This window comes from Bemisia tabaci, chromosome 6 (assembly GCF_918797505.1).
Source record: "Bemisia tabaci chromosome 6, PGI_BMITA_v3".
NCBI lineage: Eukaryota > Metazoa > Arthropoda > Insecta > Hemiptera > Aleyrodidae > Bemisia > Bemisia tabaci.
In genome coordinates, this window is record NC_092798.1 from 23,047,089 (window position 1) to 23,065,171 (window position 18,083).

General features: G+C 41.0%; 1 long non-coding RNA gene across 1 annotated transcript; it reads left to right on the forward strand.

Moving 5' to 3' along the window:
- Nucleotides 1-6,955: 6,955 nt before the first annotated feature.
- On the forward strand, nucleotides 6,956-17,555 carry LOC140224862 (uncharacterized). The gene is made up of 2 exons (XR_011900077.1): nucleotides 6,956-7,286; nucleotides 17,356-17,555. It is a non-coding gene; the product is annotated as an uncharacterized lncRNA (long non-coding RNA).
- Nucleotides 17,556-18,083: the final 528 nt, after the last annotated feature.

Here is an 18,083-nt window from a genome sequence, read left to right on the forward strand (position 1 = left end):
GTTTTTGTCTTTTTTTTACATAGTTATACGAACGTTGTTTTCCTATCGCTTTTTAAACTTAAACTTAACGTTAGCAAAATAACGTTTCTTTAACTCAAAAAAACTGACGATGTCACATAAAAATGAACAAATTTAGTGCAAGAAAATACATGTTGAGAATGAAAGTTCATGTGCTTTTAGTGAGGTGGCTCTTTGTTCAGGCCCTCTTGTGTGAGGCAGAAAGCAGGAATAATTTATCGAGCACGGCGTGTGGAGCGATGACTTTACTTCACTGTCAGTTTGCCTTCAGTTTTCAGTGTAGGCAACCCGTGCTCCCATGTGGCCGAATAGTGGTATCACTCGCAGTCGCAGATGTCACGATTGCCAGAGGATCCCTTCCATTACGGCCTCAACATAAGCATCTATTTTGTGCTTGGGAGTTCGTTTTATTGAAAACTAGTGGAATGTGCGCATCATCCTGTTTTCAAAATTTTATAATTTTTTTTCATAAGCTCTATTGTTCCAGTTTTTGGAAGAGGGCGAATGGCCCCGAAATCCCGTGCGAAAAGCTCTCCTAGAGATTAGCTCCAAGTTATTTGCAGGAGCTCTTACATTTAGGTGATGGATATAAAATCAGATTGGGTGTATTTTCCTCACCTTTCAGGGGCTCTTACATTTAGGTGACGGATAAAAAATCAGATTAAGGCTCCTTTCCTCACCTTTCATCACACTTTAATTCTAGGTATTTTGACAGACCGGCAGGGTACATGTGTGCTTTTTTACCGGAGGTCAAATTTTATAGAATTTCAATGCACTGGAAAAAAAACATATTAGATCTAGAGTCCAGACTCTTGAAAACATTGACAAGAAAAAATACTCTTGATTCAATAGGATTTTTGCTTAAATCAAGAACCAAGCCTCTTAATTTGAGCGGGTCTCCTTTTGATTTAAGCTTAAATCTGATTGAATCAAGAGTATTTTTTCTTATCAATGTTTTCAAGAGTCTGGACTCTAGATCCAATGTGTTTTTTTCCAGTGTGTGTAAAAACGAATACATAAATAGTACTAGGCTTTGAAATATATTACCTATTTCTAAAATTATCACTTAAACCGTTTTCTTCACATAGGAAGTTTAATTTCTCCGAAATTGGTAAAAATTGGTCTTAGTCTCTTTTAAGTATAGCCCAGTTGTTCCCCTAATTTAATTAAAATTGTTCAAAATTGAGCAAGTAAAGAAGTTAAACAGGTAACCATTCAGTTCTTTTGATTATGACGAGTAAGCTCACTGTTCATTATCAGTGTCATCCGTTGCTGTGGCATTTTACCCCGAGCGATGCGGAATCGAGGCTCGTATCAGTCACTCTCAATTTGTGGTGACCACACAGCTGTCCAATTTACGACAAAATCGTTGTATTCTATGAAAGTGGACTCTTGCAATGTTACTATTTTATTCGATTTGACAACCGTGACGAGCTTTCGTGATACCGCGAGCGTGTCGCGCCGAGAGAGGACTAAAAGTCTTGATCCGCGCGGCCGGCATGGCATGATGGCGCATGGCGCGACGCGATCGGCGCACATTGGTTCCAGCCTCAAATCTGCGGGCTGATTGTTGACATTGGTGGACAAGGCGATAGACAAAGAAGACAACAGGGATAAGGACGGATCCTATTGGTGGAATCGGGTGGTTGAAATGGACATAGGAGGTAGACAATAGACTAACTGACGAAAACCCAAGGGAGACCCGATAGTTGGTTCATCATTGTCTTCCTTAGTATGTAGGAACCACCCATTTCAACCAATAGGATCCCTCCATATTCCCTATGTCTAATTTGTCTATCGCTTGTGTCAATTTCAATCAGTTGGCTAGCAGTAATTCAAAAAAGGGATTTCAGGAAACCTTTTTTTTTGCTATTTTGTGCAATATGGTACCTCTTCACGTCAGGGCCTTGAAGGGAAGAGTGAGTCAAAGGTGCCCCAAGTATACCTCGGGCTGATTATTGCATTTGAGGACAAACGTTGTATAGTCAAAGAAGACAAGAGAGAAAATGGGAGCGTGCTATTGGTGGAAACGGATGGTTCCATGGACATGGAGTAAGTAATTGACTGTACTAACGGCAACCATGAGAGACCTTGTAGTTATTCCATCATTTTTTCCCTATAACATGAGTCTATAAAATCGTCCGTCTCAACCAAAGGATCGTGCATTCCCTTTGCGCTCTTTGTCTATCGCCTGTGTATCTACCAATTCATCATCAGCCCGCTGACGACGCGCACTGGAGCGAGGCAATAGGAGAAGACGGACAAAATCTGGGAACTTTGAAAGGTTATATTTTCGAAAATGTGAAGAAAGGCTCATTGGGTTTTTCATTAAATTTCCTTTCAGAAACACCCTTGAAAATTGAATTTGTGATGAAATAAACATAAAAATTCCATGTCCGACCTCTTCTATTAGCTCGTTCCACTGGGCGACAAGAGAGAGGGGTTAAACCCAACCTGATAGGGCTAGATCTAGGGGATGGCCACAAGGGCCGCGGCTTATGGCGGCAAAATTAGGGGGCGGCAAATTTTTGCAATTTTTTTTTAAATATAGGTATAAAAAAAACGGATTCAGAAAAAAATTACAAGCGAGAAAGGGTGACAAAATCTCTCATTTCCTGAGAGTATAGAGCATATATTTCTAATTTTTTCCTCTTTCGGTGATACAAGAGACAGCATCTTTAATTAGTCGAGTTGAGAGAGAAATCAAACACGTAATTTAGCCTGGAACGGCGTGGCGCAGAGAGCAAGGATGACGAGGACTTGAGATGAAAAGGAGAAGCCCTCGGCGCGGCGGTAGGTATGTCCACATTATTAGCGCCTACAAGACTCCATGAATACTTCACGCATTGCGTCAAACACAGTACGGTCAGCGTGAAATGCATAGCGCCTACAAGACTGCATGAATACTTCACGCATTGCGTCAAACACAGTGCGGTCAGCAGCGGTCGGCGTGAAACGCAAAGCGCCTACAAGACTGAAGGAATACTTTACGAATTGCGCCAAACCCATTGCGGTCAGCGCGGCGCGGCGGCGGAAGTTAAAATTATTAAATCACATTTATGTTTGTTCTTTCATAATTTTTTCGTTCATTTCTTTAAATGGAGGCCTCGTCCACACGAGATATAGTTTACGGAACTTAACTTTTGCGCAAAGTTCTGTGAACTTTTGCTAGTAGTGTTGACAGGGTTTTCGCAAATAATGTGTCCAACAAGGATGAACGCGTCTAATGCACCCTCTCCCTCGGCACGTTCACTTAATGGTTTTTATTGATGTTCAAAACGAATGATAAGGGGGCGGCAAAATACAGGCGGCCATGGCGGCAAGTTGGTAAATCAGCTGCAACTGACGCCCGAAACGCCCATTTTTAAGGGAAATTCGATTAAAACGCCGCCGCGGAGTAAACATACATTGCATGCTGGTGACGTTAATTCAGATAGAGTGGGCTTCGGGAACCAATGTGCGGCGTGGCGGCAGTAGTGTACCGAACTAGCGAGGACCCTCGTTGTTGACTTTAAACTGTACCCACCTCTCATTCAACTTTATTATCTTTTGCCGCGACTTTTGCAAGGTAAACACCCTCCTCTGCTCCTTTTAAAATGCAAATTCCATCTAAGTGGACTGATTTAGTGGCTACGTCATGGACCTTCGATGCGTTCAATTTTTCCAATCAAAACAACAGAGATTAAATTCCTGTGTTGATGTTTTCGAGCCCCTAAATATTTACTGCGCAATACTCGCGGTTCGCTTAAGTAGTACGCGTTCAAATCTCGCCGCAGGACTAAGCAAACATCGATGTAGAGGATGATGACTTTCATTTGATCCGATTTTTATGTATACGTCGCAGCCAATTAGGGGCCGTCCTTAAATTACGTAACGCTCTAGGGGAGGAGGGGGAAGCTCGAAGAGAGCGTTATACACGCATTTGCAATGGTTTGCTCAACGTAAAACACAGATGAAACCAAGGTGGAGGAAATATGGTATGCAATGCCTCGGAGTGACGTGTTTTTGGATGTGCGATATCCTCGATAATTTTTGACGTAGGGACTTCGCGTTTGAGCAGATCTCATTATTTTTTGCCAATCTTTAAGCTGAAGCCATCGAAACGCAATTGGACCGCATATGCAGAAAGGAACCAACCACATCAGCTATTATCAAATTTCATCGGGAAATTTAATTTTATACATGGAAATGGTTGTGCGGACTTTTTTTTTTTTTTTTTTTTTTTTTTTTTTTTTTTTTTTTTTGCAAATTTCATGCATAGCACGAATTCCTTAAAATGTCACAAGCGTAAAGTGTAAAGGCACCAGCCAGCAGTATACCCTGGTAAAAATTGGCAGTAGAATCTGTGTTCCAAAATACCATAGACCTACAGCCGGCTGTAAGATTTCAATAGCTCCTATAGCCGGCAACACAATTTCTTTCAGCCTTTTATAGCCGATGGCGATTAAGCAACATCCTGACGATATAGTGTATGCTAAACGTTAGTAATTACGGATGCTAGGATTTAGTGAGTTTTTGGGACTACCGCTCTCTTTTTGGGCCGTAGTATCTTGTTTTATTTTGCAAGTAAAGCTCCATACTTTTGAAGGATGCTTGCCATTCCTAATATGTTGGAGCGCCTTCAATTTCGTATGATACTGTGCAATACCTCTGGTGTGAAATAGTTGCTTCAAGCGCCGTGGTACGCGGCGGCGCGGCGGGTGGGCAGCCAGCGCGAGACGCGCATTGGCGCCTACAAACCTAACAGGGATACTTACGCATTGTGTAATGCGTGAAGCATCCCTGTCAGGTTTTTAGGCGCCAGTGCGCCGCCGCTCCACCTTGTGTTAGGCTCTAATATTTAATCTCGTGGAGGTCAGCGTTTTTAAACTCATGACTTTGAAATGTTTGCACACTCTGTGTGGATTATTCTCATTTTAGTTGATGAAAAAAAATATGTAGTAAAGGAAAATATATGTGCGTTTTGTAAATATTAAAGTGATTCCGTACAAACTTAAGGATTTACAAAGCACACGAATTTCTACACAATTTCTTATAGCCTTTTATAGCCGATGGCGAAAAAGCAACAGCCAGGCGATAAAGTGTAAAGCCCGGCGATAGGAACTATAGCCCGGCTGTATAATTTTTTATCGCTTCGTGTAGCCCGGTCGTATGATTTTTTTCCACTTTCTACAGCCAGCTATATGATTTTCTATCGCCTTCTTCAGTTGGCTATAAGAACTCCTATGGTATTTTGAAACGCAGCTCCTATCGCCAATTTTTACCAGGGTAGTTAATCCAACCACACTTATGCTGATTATGAGGACACCAGCTAGAGGTATAGTTGATCCAACAACACCTTCAGCTTACTTGTACAACTACTTTCATATCTGGCGCCAAAATCAGGAAGGAGCAAAGTTTGGTTTGTGGTACTTTTTACTTTCTCGCTCACCTCGCAGGTAGAGGAAGCATTGTCATCGGCCAAGAAAAACAAAAGTTGAAATTTCCTAATTTCTAGGCGTTTTAAGGTGCCTGGAGTCAAAATAACCATACTTGAAAAAATGTATATCCATCCGTCCGTCAGGTGGTACCCTTTTTCTGTGTACAGCCCTATTTCAGAATCTATCTGTTCAATTTATTCAAAATTTGCATGGACGACTATATCTATGGTCCACTGAAAAAAGGTATGGTAACATCCACATTGAATCTACTTGATTTTTTACACAGTGATACTATTTTGTAAAAATAACCAGAATTACAGTAGCATTCACCAGAACTCTGGCTATACTTACCATAATATGGAAAATGCGATGATGCGATGGGAAATTCATGGAGTCTGATGTTTTTTCACCATACTCGGATCACTGTGTCAGAGCTTGGTCCAAATCTTCAATATTTTTTTTTTCAGTGTCCCCTTATGCACGTCAAAAGATGTTTCTTTCTATGGACCTACTCTGCGTCACGCGTCAATTTTCACGAGGCTTTGGGACCCTCCAGATGACAAAAACCCAGTGACACGACTCGAAAGCAAGACTCAGAATCCGCGGTAGCGCCAAAGCTTAGCCATCTGGCAAAGTTGAGGCGACCTTGTCAAGGAGCTCTCCAAGTCCTATATAAGGATATCAGTGGACGCGCTCGAAAGCCAACATAACCAACAACTCGTTTCTCGGCCCAAGCGCCAGCCGCGCGAGTGTCATCCGATACTTGGGCCACGGAATCGAACCGGGTAATTATTCCGTTACGCTGAACAATTAATTTGGCATCGCTCATTGGCAGACGGAGATTCCGCGCTCGTCCCATAAGCATCGTGACGTCCGTCCGTACTGCCGTGCTCAAGAAGAACGCCGTATGGGCATTCGAGAGTTGCCAAATTTCCCTCAATAAAATTTTGATTTTCAAGGATTTTTTACGACTATTTTCCCTTGAAATTTTCAGACATTCTAGATCAAATTACGAACAAAACTAGCTGAAAAATTAAAAGAAAAATATACATAAGGTTGGCAGGAAAATCGTGTTCCATGAAAGGAAATTTGGCAACACCTGAAGGTTCATACGGCGTTCTTCCTTAGCACGGCAGCACAGTGAGGTAGCGACACACACTGCATTAACGTCAGACTACGCTGCCGTGCTTAGGGAATACGCCGTATGAACCTTCAGGTGTTGCCAAATTTCCTTTCATAAAATACGAATTTATCGGGAAATTTGTCAGTATTTTTCTTCCAATTTTTCACACAATTTTTTTCTCAATTTGATCTATAATACGTGAAAAATTTGAGGAAAAATATGCATAACTTACTTCCAGAATAAATGTTTTATCAGAATATATTTGGCAACATTCGAATGTTCATATTCCTTAGCACGGCAGTACAGGCTATACACTCAAGTGCATGTAAGTGGTTTTACTGCTTGACTTTGTCCACGTTGCTTGCAACGAGCTTCCGATCAGTTCATCAGTTGTAAACTTTCGCAGTTTCTGAAATGGTCGGTCAAGGGTGTCGTATAATCGCGTATCGATGCTATTAAGTCTTGCACGTGTGTAAAAGGAAATACTGAGAACGGTCCAAACTCCAAGTTTTCATCGTGCATTTTATACATTTTAATGACTTGATCAGTTTGATTTTACTACCGTTCCTAACCCGGCATTTTTCAGGACGACAATTTGCAGTCCAGCACTACTTGATTTGCCCTTTGAAATACACGGCTAATAAGGGGTGGAACTCTACTTTGTCCTATCTATTTATTGAAACATCTATTTAGCCCCTCCCGAAAAATGAGAGGGACTTTGCCAGGTGAGCACGTGACATATGCTCCGTATTTGAAAATCGTAAATGGATCAGTTTTTCGGCGAGATCAGCTCAATTGCACCTGATACTATTCAATTTTTAACAAATTTTTGGGAGTCCTCTAGACTTCCTTCTTAGGCTGGAAATATCCCTAGAGCTCTCTTTTGCAGTCGAGGTGGGGGGTCCTACAGATCCCCTCGTTGGAATGTCTTTTGAAGCCCCCCCCCCCCCCCACCGAGGTGCCCTGCTGCTACCCCACAAAAAGTTTCTACATAGTTCCGCCCATGACGGCAAATGTCATCACCCACCGCGTTGGTGTGCTTCATTTAATAGTTTATTCTATTATTGTACCATCGATTATGCATCCGAAGCAACGAATGCATTCATTGGGCACATGATGATTAATCAAGCTATGTTAGAAGAAAGTCGTATGCATTAATTGCGTGAGTGAAGTTATCTAGCATATAATTTTCAAATAAGCTCATGCTTTATTTGCATTAACGTTGAATGCACGAACTTGGTGACCGGTCAGGGGGAGGGGGGGCGGTGTGAAGATTTTGCCACCAAAAAATCACTATCATTTGATAGTATCAAATTGATACAATCAACTGACCCCTCACGCAGTTCTTTTATTTCCAACGAGACCCGTGGTTATTTTTTTGAAAAGAAAAATGAAAGACTTATTTTTTGTGTATGTTTTGTGTATGTGTGTGCCCCACGGTATAGGCACGCGAAGTCAATTCCTCTTGGCGTCGAGACAATGCTATCCATAAATGACATGAAGCTATCTTGCACGTAACTTACATGGAAAGTAATTTGGATCAGACGCTTCTTGCCACGCGCCAGTATGCACCCGCACCTGAAAAACTCATTATTGCGGACATGAAGTTCATATTTCCATGCAAATAGATCTAGTCCCAGCAAGTTACTCTTCAGACATGGTCTTATTAGGTGGTCAACATTAGGTGATATTGATTCAGAGTTTTCCTCGAAGTAGGGGGAATTGGAAAGAAAATACGTTATTTGGTAAAAGGTGTATTTTATGCTTGTGAAATTTTGAGTACCCATTCATTCGTGCGTCATTACCTCAAACATTTTCAACCATTCATTGAAGTAGTCTCAAGGACTTCAATCGACTATTTCATACGAGCATGACGAGAAAAACGAGTAACTTATTTAGTTAGTCAATTTACTATCGAAATAAAATAGCTGTAGAGGTAACAGATCGTAAGGCAAAGTATACTTATCAACGGCGACTAAAATAAAAAGAAATTATGTAATACAGTCAAAAATCAAATTTGTATCAGAACAAAATTCCAAAATTATATTCAAAGGGTGAGAACAAACGTCTCTAATTTTCAATAATATCGATCATGGTTTAATTCTTAAAGAGAAATGCGATCCCAGCAGATTCTTTAATTTTTTTAACATAATAGTTGCAACTGTTGCTTTGGCAATACTTTTTAGAAGCTCATCAGACATGCTTTGTGGATTGATTAACAAGGGGGCCAAGAGTATACATCGAATGAATTATGAGACTTGCAGAGGAAAAGTAAGCAAATGTATCCGTCAAAAAATCACAACATCAAAGCTTCGTAATAAATTAAGAACTCAGGGATTTAGAGTGTCTGGCGCATGTGTGTGCAATTGTGTCATGTTTCGTCCAATCTCTTCGCGTGTCACTCATCGTTTGGAATTTTAAGATCTGTCATTTAACGGCAGTGGTTCAATGCCTTTAAGTCGCATTACATTTTAATTCGCATTTACAAGCTAACTAACGGAAAATTCGTCACAAATCAAAACGACAATCCCTTACTCCGCGAGCTATGCGAGCTATGTGAGCTCTGCGACTGATGATACCACTATTTTAACCTCCGAGAATAGCATTGCATACCTGCCTGAATGAAGGCGATTTTCATTGAAGCTGTGGTCTAATAGTTCTAAAAAGTCTCCAAAGCGGCTTTGATGCTCGCATGAAACTGACACATTAAACCGGAATTAGCTTAATAACATTTCACGTCGCTCATTTGTTTCATGTGTCACATTCTTCAATAACACAAAGAAAAAAAGAGAATGACATGAGTCACAGTATTAGTGCGCCATCAAAGTTTTACAATAAAAAAATCACAAATTCATCATTTTCTCCCATAAAATTGACAGCGTAAGTAATGTCTTTTTTACCTTAGACATTTTTAATAACCCTGATAGGCATAAGCTGTGATTCAAGTGTTCTAGCTCAAATAGAGTCATCATGCCGAAAAAGTGACCTTTTTTGAGGTTTTCTGAGACTTAGAAAAAGTGACTTTTTGCTTTTTTTGTATCTTGCTCGCCTCATTTAAAATCTGTTTGCAGATATAGGTAGGGGTGGTTTCCAGTTTTCTGTCAATGCGTCTTATGAGTGGTTAAAGCCGTCTTTAATAAAGACGGCTGTCTGGATCCCAGCTGTGCGTGGTATGGGGGATTTATACCATGGAGTCGGAGACAACGTCACGTTGAAATGCATTAAAGTCAGCGATGTCTTTAATGCTTTTGATCAATGGCGCAAGCTCGATGGCAAGGTGATAAAGCAGTGCAGTAAACATTGAGCTTATCCGTATCGCGGCGCGGAGTGATATGAATGCGGTGGGCCACCGTCACTTGGTCAGTATTGTCTCAATCAGAAAAGGGCATGTGTTCCTCCACCGCTCCGCCAGACTCACCTGCGGTCGAGCGGAATCCAATGAAAAAGGAGTTTTCGATTCCCTCGCTGTGCACAACAAGGTTTTATTTATATATGGAAATAGAAAGGTCATAAAAAAGTAACCTCTGTGTCACACCTCTGCCACATGAGGCAACTTTTAATTGTCAAAACTGCACTGTCTCCGTAATTGCACTGCGTGCATTATCTGATGATAGCAGTCATGGTGATTTTGGGACGATGTATGTACTCCTTATTGATGCTTAGTTTCTGTAGAGATTGTCAAACTTGATAAAAACTATCTAGATTGCTATCAATCAAACTGCCTTTTCTAAGGTAATTAAATTAATTACAACCATTAAACCAAACAAATGTTTTTTTTTCTTTTTTAGAAAAAAATGTCAGAAAAATCAATCAAGTGAAATTTTTACCCAATTTTTTAATGAAAGATAACCAAGTCTCAGTCTATACAGGAGAGTCATGGGAAATTTAGGTTTATCTGCATCCAAATAAAACTTGAAAGGATCTCCACAACGTCTTGACGTCTTGAACCGAGAAACTTTTTTCTTTTTTTTCTCTTTTTTTATATATAGTTGTATCATTGATATAGCAGTGACTAAACTAAGAGACCACACGGTAATTAAATGCGTTAATTCGAAAGCGTCTAATACAGTTTTTTTCGCGAAAATCGAGTCACCTCTAGCAGAATTTATTTCAAACAGAAAAAAATGAAATTTTTCAAGGTAGCTCCTTCCTCAAAAAAAAAAAAAAAAAAAAAAAAAAAGTTACCCCTCACCTCCGCCTTAATTAGCTTGAAACATACCCTTAGTATCAAGTCCCTGTATTTTTTTCCCCACCAGCCCAATATTCAACAAGGTTAAAGAAAAATTTCAAATTCCTTTTGTTGTCAAAACTTGAAAAGTGAGTATAAAAACATGACGTCGGTAAGAAAAAGCACTTTTGGGTTTACTAGATTCATTTCTTGACTTGAATGTTCCGGAGGGAACAGCCAAAAAATTGACCCTTCCGAGGACTCGTGAGTATTGGTTCATGGAGAAGTAAATCTGGCAAGAGCGAGTATGTGGGGTCGGACGTCGCGACGCCCCACACGGCCACCAATCCCGATGCCGAACCGAGACCACTGCCACTGCCATCGTGCGCTCTTGACCGGGAGACCCCCTTCCAACAGCCATTGCAGTCTGCTCTCACCTGCACTTTTCATCTCGCTCACAGTTTCGTTGCACCTGTAACAGCACCAGCATTCTTGTTTTTTGGTTGTATTAAGTTTTCAATATCCAACGGAAATGAAATGAGCGGAACGAGAAAATTTTTGTGGGGGGCGGGCACCTTAGCAAGGGGGAATCCAGGAGGGGCGCAGAGAGACATCCCACCGAGTGGAGTGTGAGAGAATACATCAGCTTCAAAAGTGGTCTCAACATACGGACGGAAAATTTTGAAACATCGAGTCGTCTCCACATAAATTTTATGTTGCTCTTGTTGAAAATTTGATTCACACACGATTTCAATGGTCTACAAAAGACACCACGCACTTATTTAGCTCAATCCCTCACATTTTGCAGCGGATGTGGGGCTAAGTATGTCCCCCTCCCTATTTTCAACCCCCTGATTTTACCCATCCATCTCGTTCAAAAAGCTGAAAAATATTTCTGAGCCTAAATTTTGTCGGCTACGGTTCACCGCGAGTTGGAAAGCCTATCTTCTATATTCGACTTAAGTCGGAAAATTATATTTTAAACTCAAGCTATACGGAAGTTGAGCTTTTTCACAGCAGGGTCAAGTCATCCTTCGTTCCTCAACGATGCGAAGCTTTAATCAGCGGTGGAATAGCAAAGTCAATACCCTTGTCTCAATTTCATTGGCGGATCCAGCAATATGGCAACACCAGATTTCCTCCATATAAACCTATGGAAATGTATCGATTCTTCGAGGGGTCAGGTTCTCCGACAAGAACCGATTATTTAGCACATAGGTTTAAATGGAGGAAACCTGGTGTTGCCGAATTGCAGGATCCTTCTCTGCTCAATTTGCGGCCAATCGAAAATCTGCCAACAAACTTCGGGACCTGTAGTTTAACTTTTTCCGAGCACTCAGAAAATTTTCCCGTATAGCTTCACGGAAAATCGAATCATCAGGAATTGGGAGAAGGACAATATGTGATTTGGGTCAGGAAATAACCTTTAATCTTATTTATTCGTGAGACACTTCTGACATTAAAAAATAAGAAGGAATAAGTCTACAAGACTGACAGAGTCCGGAATGGGAGCCAGCTACGCGACGAAATTGTGAGACGGCGTCCAGACGAAACTATATCCATAAATCAAAGTTCATGCCGACTTTCGCTCATGACCCGTTTATAAGATTAGGGAGCGCAAGTGAAATTAACCTCCACGAAACGTTGCGCTACACATGCTTCGTTATGTAGCCACGAGGGTCGTCAATTCATAATCCGAGTCATGCACACAAATATTTTCCCGGTCGCTGCCAAAAATACGAGCATCGCGAAAAGCGGAGTCGCGGAACGAAGGAACCGAAGATCATTCAAATTTTATGCCCAAAACGGGACTCGTTCTCTCAATTCGGTTTCCGGAAAAGGGGCCGGCTCGCCACGCCGCACAGTGGGTCGAGCTACTGGAAGAGGTCGGACATGCTTCAAAAATTTGAGAAGCGTCAGTGTGTCTACCGGTCCCCAAAAGTCCCCAATGTCCCCGATTATCCCCAATTTCGGAAGGGTGTCCCCAATATCCCCGAAAGTCCCCAATTTTCTTGATCAGGTCCCCAAAAAATGACAAAAATCGTACTAAACACCGGCATTTTCAAATATTCGCGCGGCGCGGTATAACCAGGAATGAAAAAACTGAAAGTGTTGCTTGGTTCTTCGTATGTTTTCATCGGTTCAACATGACTTGTAAAATTAAACTTATAAAATAGTCTTTTAACGCTTTACCTAGCTCCCTTTCTCGTACTATTTCGGGAAAAAAGTCACCGATTCTCTTGAAAAAACACCACTAAAGGTCCCCGAATGTCCCCAATTTTGGTTTTTCATAGCTGCCAGACACTCTGAACGTAAATTCTCATTAGTATAAAAATGTTGATGTTTTAAAAGTGGTTTCATTGGTTTTATTATAAAATTTCTACTAGAAACACCCTTCATAATTTAAAATTTGATCAAATAAACTTAAAAATTCGCAGTTTTAGTAAAAAAAATTGATGTCTGACTTCTTCTCTTGACTCGACCCATTGTGCGCTGCTACCTGGGCGCCATCGCTGTTTCCTGACTATTTTGACCCGGACGGGTTGATATAGCAAGAAAGGCGAAACAACTGCTCGACAACCCACGATTTTATTATTTGTTCGAAATTCACCTACCCGCAACGAGCGGCCTCATAAACCCGTTAGATTTTCCTGCTCCGCCCAGGAAAAAATTCTGCGATCGCGCGGATATGATAAAAGTCTTTGTGAATCTGCTGCTCCATCCGCCAAAGTATCACGCTTGGGGGGAAAACAACAGTAATAGGACGTTTATTTGACGTAAGTTTGAGAGAAGAAAAAGAAGAAGAAAGAAAACAGTAACTGAACCTCTATGTGACGTGAGTTTGAAAAAGAAATCCCTACCTGAATTGAGGGGCTTCGAGGAGAAGGCGCATAAGTGTAGTTTTTGAGAAAGTTGAGAATTGAGATATTACTGATTGCAAGTAAAATTAATGCATATTCTGTGAGAAATCCATCTCAAATTCCAATTTTTAAGAATTAAAAATTCAATTTGAACTTTCTTCCGCCATAAGGATCCATGTTATTTCGAAACTTCTAACTTCACACTTTCAACTTCAAAACTTCTCGAAATAGAAAAAACTGCAATTATGCGCCTTGTCCTCCAAGCCTCTCAATTTCAGTGGTCCAGAATGCAGTGTCGACAACAAGGCTCAAATTTTTCATCTGTGGATCTTGAGTGGAGGGAGTCTAGAGGGCAACTTGTTCTTGAGGGTTCTCTCAATTGGTTGGAGAAGTATAAAAAAATAGTTTTAGACACATTTTACCTCAATGTATTATCATACATAAAAAAAATAATGGATTGCAGTAATATTTGGATGGCAAGGGTCGCTGACCGCTCAAAAAAGTTTTGCAAAACATGGGGAAGGTTGCAAGAGACCCCACTTAAAAAGAATTGCTATACAACTTTTAAAAACTAGGGGGCACCGCCTCGCGGTCCAACCCTCCGAAACGCTTCGCGCCTCAGGCGTTATGCGTTACGGTACGTGTTACTCTACTGAGTTTTTATTACAGCTAGAGTAAGATGTAAAATGTATACTTGCCCCTTAGTTACACCACTGACGGATCTCAAGAATTCATTCAGGCAATTTTTAGCACACTCACATAACTTCACGTGCTTTATATTTTTCAAATGCAATGTCATTGAATAATGTTGAGTGATGAACGACGTCAATAATCCTGGCTTTGTCCCACCCTCTGTAAAAGTCTAGAAGAAGCGTCGGAACAGAGAATTGAATGATCTAACGGATGATAACACTGCATAATACTTAATGTACTCCTACGGAACTTTATTTGCTTTCGGTCGCGATTTGCGTCATTTTTCAAACCAACATGGAACTGGTTTGTAAGCTTTGGCAGTGTTTTCTTCGATTTATGGTGCAATAATCTGTTTTCCATCTGACAGCTTCCTTTCAAGAATGGATTTTTTCTCTATTTTCGCCGTCCAAGCCTTGCTAGAATGCAGACGGGAAGGTGAGGGGAGCATTGGTTATTTGTTTGCTTGCCCGCCACATTCCAATACTTCACTTTTGCCGCGATGATGGTATATGACGACCGTACTATCGTCCTAAGAAAAAATTGTCATAGGTATTTTCAGATGTTACTGAATTTAATTTGATAACCCCCAAATTTCCTGGGAGACTTGTGAATGTTTTTGTTCTTCTAATTTTTAGAGAATTTATTTCGCGATATGATTTGAAGTATCTTGACATTTTTCAAGGAAAATATCGCATAAACCCTCGTTTCCCGGACAAAGGAACGTAAATCCATTCCAAGGTTGCAAAATTGACTCAGACTATTCAGTTCTTTACTAAAATGTACCTCCGTCATTTCAGTCAAATATGTCTCTGATTTTTGCCGCAGATCATAAGAAAAATCAAAGTAATATTCAGTGAGAAATTCCCAAGATTCTCCCAGTAAAAAATCAATTTGCCCGAGAAAATTTGAGAACATTGAAATGAAGTTACGTTCCTTCGGGGGAGGAGGGGAGGGAAAAACGACAAAATACCCCCAAAAATAAATACTTTAAATACTGGGAAGTATTCGACAACAAGCAAACTATCTCATGTCGTTTTTTCGCACGCACGGTAGAGTGAGAAAAGACTCCCGGAAAATTAACTGAGCTGGAGAGATCACGCAGCCAACTCGCTCGGATGTTATGAGAGAGGAGAGGAGCGGTCGCTCAAACAACACACAGTGGCACGAGTCCTTGGGAGAAGTCGGACATGAAATTTTTGACAAACATTGTAAATTTGTACGTTTATTTCGTCACAATTTTAATTCTAAGGGGTGCTTTTTATCGAAAATTCTACGAGAAAACCATAGACTATACCAGGGCCGGATTTACTTCCTTGCCGCCCCCTCCTCATTCGGTTTGAAACATCAGTAAATAAAAATCATCAAGTGAACGTGCCGGTGAGGGAGGGGTGCATATGACGCGTTTACTAGTGTTGAACACATTTTTTGCGAAAGCCCTGTCAACACTACTAGCAAAAGTTCACGGAACTTGGCGCGAAAGTTAAGTTTCGTAAACCTATCTCTGTGTGGACAAGGCCTTCCATTTATAAGAAATGAACGTAAAAATTATGCAAGAACAAACATAAATGTGGTTTAATAATTTCAACTTCCGCCACCACGCCGCGTTGATCGCACTGTGTTTGGCGCAATGCGTGAAGTATTCCTACAGTCTTGTAGGCGCTATGCGTTTCACGCCGACCGCCGCTGAACGCACTGTTTGACGCAATGCGTGAAGTATTCATGCAGTCTTGTAGGCGCTAATAAGTGGACATGCCTACCGCCGCGCCGCCGAGGGCTTCTCCTTTTCATATTAAGTCCTCGTCATCCTTGCTCTCTGCGCCACGCCGTTCCAGGCCAAATTGCGTGTTTGATTTCTCTCTGAACTCGACTAATTAAAGGTGCTGTCTCTTGTATCACCGAAAGACGACAAAATTAGAAATGACTGTACCCTCACGAAATGAGACATTTTGTCGCCTTTTCTTGTTTGTAATTGTATTACTGAATCCGATTATTTTTAATACCTACATTTAAAAAAATTGTAAAATTTGCCGCCATGGCCATGCGGCCCATGTGGCACCCCCTAAATCCGGCCCTGAACTATACCTTCAGAACATTTGCATTTCATATTAATGAAGATATCGACGGCGTAAGTCCGCGATCACATATCTCGTTTGCGGTGTCTGAAAATTTCCGCCTCTATGTTATTTTTTTAAAGGAGAACAAATTGACATCATCCCTTGAAGTTTTTGCAGTTTTAAAGAGTTTCCGTTGAGTAGTTTTCCGTTTAAAAAATAAAGTATGACAGGAAGTCTGCGACGTCGCAACGTTATTTGAATGCCGACTCACACCATCGATTTGCATTTGGATTGCATTTTGCAAAAAGGAACCACTAGCATTGCAATGATGCTAAGATTGAGCAACTTCATCTTTTGCAATAGAATTGCGGAAATCGTGAAAAACTATGAAATTTAGATGGTAATTTTTGTCTTAAATTTACAGTTTTTAGCGAGTAAAGTAGAAACTATTAATGGATAATCGGGTTTTTCCTCCAAGACAAAGGAAGTTGCACAATCTTAGCAACATTGCAATGCCAGTGGTTCCTTTTTGCAAAATGCAATCCATTTCATATTAATGAAGATGTACGCTTTTAAAGTTTTTAAAACATGCCCGACCTCTCCCATTGACGCTACCCACTGTGCGACAGTCGCGAAGAGGGAGCAAGAGAGGTCAGGGCATGGAGCATAATAATTTCGGGAGTCTCAACTCGCGTTTGACTTCGTGTTTTGCTCGCATCGCATGCTTCCGCCTCGGGCCTCGCTCCCGACAAGACCCGACTGAATGGTAAAATTGTGATAGTAAAAATAAGTAGGTCGAGGCGCGTAGCTCATATTCTGCACATCGTCCAACCGTCACTGTCTCTCACCAGTGCATGCTTTCCGCAACTCGGTGCGGATATATTTATACACGAATTTTGTCTCTGTTTGTTTCTGTTGAATTATATCGAAGTCAGTGAGAGAAAATCTGGGGTGACCTCTTTTGATTGACGCATTTTTCAATTCTGGATTCATGATTCATTCGTTTTTTATTTTACAGACGAGTGACAGACACGCTCTCCAGGGAATGCGTTGAAGATCGATTGACCCAGTGCTGAATTTGCAATAAATAGTTCAACCAAAAAAAAAAAAAAAAAATGTATTTGATTTTTGTTTTGTAGATTTGGTGAATTTTTTCTCTCGTTAAATAATCACTGTGAGTCTATATATTTGATTTTCAATATAGGGCCTCTAGAAATCCTCAGTTGTTAATTTTTTACGTAATTCCTATCCACCACCACCACTGAATGTATATATATACATGAGTCGCTTTTATAGCGCTCTTTGGCGCTGTGCGACGCCTAATCGCCACAAAGCTCGGTCTTCCCACAGGTCATCAGGGAGTTGACAATCTCTTATCTCATTTAACACCCCCTGTCGCCAACCTCTCACTGGGCGTCCCCTACGTCTCCTCCCAGGAGGAACCCAATCAAGCATCTTTTTTGGCAGCCTCTCTTCCGTCATCCTATTGACATGACCATACCAAACAAGTTGTTTGGTCATGACGTCGAACACGATGTCATTTTCGACTTCCATTATCTGACGCACTCTATCATTACGGACCCGATCTCTCCTAGAAATTCCAGCTGACCTTCTCCAGAAATCCATCTCCGTTGCTCTTAGCATATCCTGTGTCCGTTTCTTCAGCTGCCAAACTTCACATCCGTATGTTAATATACTTTTGACTACAGCGTTGTATATCCTCCTCTTGTTATCTTTAGAAATCCG